Source organism: Henckelia pumila, chromosome 2, assembly GCF_033568475.1.
Source record: "Henckelia pumila isolate YLH828 chromosome 2, ASM3356847v2, whole genome shotgun sequence".
NCBI lineage: Eukaryota > Viridiplantae > Streptophyta > Magnoliopsida > Lamiales > Gesneriaceae > Henckelia > Henckelia pumila.
Genome location: NC_133121.1, coordinates 9,344,042 through 9,348,720, shown reverse-complemented (window position 1 = coordinate 9,348,720; position 4,679 = coordinate 9,344,042). Strand labels below are relative to the sequence as shown.

Sequence of the window (4,679 nt, the reverse complement as noted above, 5' to 3'; positions counted from 1 at the left end):
CAATTGAGAAATAAAAAGTAAAAGTTCTCCTAAAAATTCTATGTGGAATAAAATAAAGAAAACGAAATAAGAAAAAGAAAATCTTTGTTGCCAAAACTCGTGTTCATCACAGGCAAAAAGTAAAAGTTCTCCTAAAAATTCTATGTGGAATAAAATAAAGAAAACGAAATAAGAAAAAGAAAATCTTTGTTGCCAAAACTCGTGTTCATCACAGGCAACACACGACCGATATAAGCTTTTCCAAAGATCTTCAGAATTCTCTCGTGTACTTCAAGTTCTTTTGATAAATCTCACGGTCTCTCTCTATGTATCTCACTTTTCCTTGTGCACGCATATTTTCAATAAAAAAACCAAGAATCTTCTTTAGAATGTTTCGCATTTCACGTTTCAATTACATTGATTTTCTTTTAATAATTTCGGTAATATATTCATTTCAAGCTGGAAAATTCAAAGATTAGGGGGCAAAATATGCTTATTGAGAGCTAATCCGCAATCAATTTCATTGGTATGGCTTTAAGTTTCTGCGAATTCGACTTTTGTGCATAGTGCTGATAAATATTTCCAAACAGAATAATCATGCTTGTTATTTTGCGTTTGGTTGACTTGATACCAATTGTAGTATTTTCGAATTTTAGAGTTGTTTAAATCATTATTTAGATGTTTAGATGCTCTAGATAATATAAATGTGAATTTTCAAAATTTGTAGACATTTTTGGAAAATTCAGTTTCTTTCAGGTTTGGACATTTGGACTTTTAGTTGCGCGCTATTCTTCTTTTTTAATTCCGGTGATTTCACTCTGGTTTCCGGCCGTTTTGCGGTCGTCTAGCTATAATTAGAATCTTAGAAAATTATCTGAGCCAACCCAGAAGTTTTTTGGTTGAACCAGCCACAATTTGGGTTTTTTTTTCTGGTGAGTTTTGATTGCAGCTGGCTGATTATAATTGAGGTGCAGTATGATTTTTTTTGTTTCTCCTATGTTGAAAGAGTAGTGACGAAGCACGTTTGGTTTGATGCAAAACAATAACTGATACCTCTGAACCATGTTTTACATGCAACTACTGTTTGAATTTAGAACATTCAATTTGGTGCATTGTTTTATCATTGGTAATACAATTTTGATCTAGGGAATAGAGTTGAATTCAACTTACAATTTGTTTATGGCAGTTATTTGGTCTTGGTGTTGCAAATATTGCTAGTTCATTCTTTTCAGCATATCCTACCACTGGTGAGTTTCCCATTCTTGAACCAAATATTGTATTTGAGCTATTTGATAATTTGTTCAGTGATATCAGATGCATGCCGCTGTGTTGCAAATAATTTCAAGTTCTGAGTTTTCTTTCGCATAGGCTCATATTTAGGTTGGCTGTGAATCATGAAAGTGGAGCAAAAACAGGCTTATCTAGGCTATTAGTGGGAATCATCATGGGCTGTGCACTTCGGTTCTGACACCGTTATTTGAAAACAAACCCAAGGTTAATTAATATCTTTGCAGTGTCATTATTTGCTGCTGACATTGTCATTTAGGAAATTGCGTAAAACCTGTTTAGTGACATATATTCTAGAATCCAACAAAACTATTATTTTTCATTATCACATAATTTGGGTTTCTGAACTGTCCTAGGCACTTAATTCTTTGAGGTAAATGGGTGTATATTTGAAGGTTTTACAGAAAAAGTCAGGATTAAGGTACCTTTATACATTTTGTCAAAATATAGATAGATACCCAACATTTTATGGGATAGCGGTGGAGAAATATGTGTAGAGGTGTAGGTGGGCCTTAATTGCCCCAACTTGGTTTGCACTGACATATTGCAATGCTATCCAGTAACTGAAATTTCTACTCTTCTCTTTTCCAGAAATAAAATTTTAGTTTAAAGCCTTAAATTCCATTTGTGTAACTCGTATTAGGGACTCCGTGTGGTCGATTCTTTCACCAATGTTTTATGGCCTCCACCAGCCGTGATTAGATGCATTGAATCGACTTCATTTATCCAAAATTCTAGAAATCTATTATTCTTTTTCCAGTTTATTGAAGCTATTCACAGCCTAATATAATCTTCTGTCGTTGTGCTCCAGCTTTTCCCCAGAGAAAATATGGTATATAGATCAAATGCTCAAGGTTCTGTCAGAGGTACTCATAATACTCAAATTTTGGCTCTGAGCTTGAGGTTTGTCTTGACAATTGACAGATAGAAATAATGTTCTAATCATGCCAGTGGAGGAATTTTAACCTTTACAAATAGGAGTTGTGTAGGTGCATATAAAAAATGCAAGCGCTATCTAGCAAGATGTTAATTTGGAGGTGCTTTTTAAGCATATCAAAACTGCTCAAATGATTATACATTTTATGCTGCAGGATCAAAGATATATACTATCGCGTCAGTAAGAGATCATGACTAAAGGCTCCATCGATATCAAATAATGTTTATGGGATAATTACGAAGGTATCTCAGAGTCTATTTTTCTCATCTAGTACTTTTTGAACAAACTTTTAGAATTAAATAGCATTTGGCTATGTTGCTGGAATGCTGTGATTGTGGTTCAAGGATTTGGTTAAGCGTTTTGAGATGCTATTTACCAAAGGCCAGAGGATTTCTTGATATGGTCCTCTGAATCCTTGACTGGATTGCGAGTTGATGTTTACCAAATGTCATTTTTTTTGGTGATTTGAAAGATCATATTTTTGGTGCCTAGATACAGATCGCGATATTTTGTTTTAGATTACAAAAAATGTGATTATATTTTTGTCTGACATTTTAATGTAAAGAATATTGGAAATATTGCTATTTGAAATGTTTTTACAATTTTCATTTCCTTGATTTTGTAGTTTCGTTGGTGAGAAACTGGGAAGCTCATAATTTCTACAATATTTACAAGTTTGTACAACTTTTTTTTTTAATTTTCTGCACAATCTGTTTCTTTATTAATATCATTGTTGTATCCTTGTTTTATGGAACTTACAGGTTTTGGAAGCGAATACTACGAATACTACGACGTTTGATGGAAAGAGAAATCAGAAATGATGTTTGTTTCCAAGTGTATCTAGTTACTTTATTAATGTTTATATCTTATTTAGACAATGAAAAATTGGAATTAGAAATGACTGATTAATATGCTTTTTCGCAATAAATAACAAGGAAACGATTAGAAAGGACTGATTTTTTGATTTAAACATTAATCAATATTGTTCTGATTAACCTAGAAAAATAATATCCCACATGTATCAATATGGATATGCGCTGACATTTGGAAACATTAAGGACTGATCTTCTGTCGGGCAATCTCGATCGTGCTTGGAGTAATTTCCAATCGTCGGCATTGTCTTCAAATCATCCCTTCGAAGTTTGAGGTAAAGTTTGATTCCGTTCCTTGATGTATCGGTGATTTCATTTAAAGTTTTAATTGCCTCTTATTTATGAAGGTTGACATAATATTGCTATTTTGATGATATTGCATCCTTATTTGAAGATCTTTCAGCCTTGATTTTTTGGCTGCATGTATTATGATGGAACTGTAGCAGCTTGTGTGCATCTATATTTTTTTTGTGTGCAGATTCATAAATGTATGGGCATGCGTGTTGTGGTGTGCGCTGCTACACTGGCTGTGTGAATATATATATTCATACTTTAAATACTTCCGCATGTGCTCTAATATATTTATGCATTCTATTTTTTTTTCATTTTCTTGTGGTTTTTGAAACTTGTATATTTGTGTTTTATTTTAATATGCAGGTTTTTAGTGTTGATGATAGCGGTCTTGAGAATGATATTGGCCAAAAAAGTAGTAATGTTGATAATTTTAACCAAAATCAAATTACATCCCAGATAACTATATTCAAATTGTGTGTTATCTTAACCAAATTTTTTTTATTAAAATACACATGGTAGAACTAATACTTTATATCGTTTATATGTTGTCAAATTGAAAGCATGTTATTCATGGAGATATTTTTGAAAATAATAAATGTAAGCTGCTTCATTGGTGTGGTGACAGAGTTGTTGCAGAAGGGCGAATTCTGCAACATCTACAGATCCAACAATAAAAGTGTATCATTGTGAGACTTCGATTCTAAACATCTAATCTCGGATTAAACAATAATTAAGCAAACAAGAACCAAAATTAAAAGTAAGAGATTTTTTTAAAAAGGGGTGCCGCGCTCGGGCGGTAGAAAACTATCGCTCGGGCGCGGCCAAAACCGCAACCCTTCTGTTTTCCTCAACTTGGGGTGCGCTCGGGCTGCTAAAAACTGCAGCTCGGACGCCCCCTGCAGCAAAAAAAGAACAGAACAGAAAAACCAGAAATAACTTGCCAACTCAAACCAATATTCATTTCAAACATAACAAGGTTCATAATACATGCAATGACAACATTTAATCCACAATATTAGAATAATAGAAACTACAAACATCAACAAGTTCGAGTTCTAACATGCTTCAAAAAATAAACTAGATTGACATGCTGATTCAACTTCTAAATCAAGTCTCACTTCTATCCCTTGATCTCGAAGCTAACCTAGCCTCCTCTGACTTGATCCTTTCCCACCTATTGCCAAGTACACATACAAAATAAAGCAACAATCGGATAACTCCGATGAGAATGATATTCCCAGTAAAAGAAACATAACAAGCAATATCAAGTAATATATCAATAGCATGATATAAAGACAACATATTTAATG

General features: G+C 33.3%; 1 long non-coding RNA gene across 5 annotated transcripts; it reads left to right on the top strand.

Moving 5' to 3' along the window:
• Positions 1–395: 395 nt before the first annotated feature.
• On the top strand, positions 396–3,579 carry LOC140883416 (uncharacterized). Of its 5 annotated transcripts, XR_012150392.1 has the most exons (5): positions 396–505; positions 1,166–1,226; positions 1,348–1,473; positions 2,078–2,132; positions 2,358–2,954. It is a non-coding gene; the product is annotated as an uncharacterized lncRNA (long non-coding RNA). The 5 variants fall into 5 exon arrangements; XR_012150391.1 differs by having other exon boundaries at positions 1,166–1,473; XR_012150390.1 differs by lacking the exon at positions 396–505 and adding an exon at positions 2,965–3,579 and having other exon boundaries at positions 517–1,473; positions 2,358–2,877.
• Positions 3,580–4,679: the final 1,100 nt, after the last annotated feature.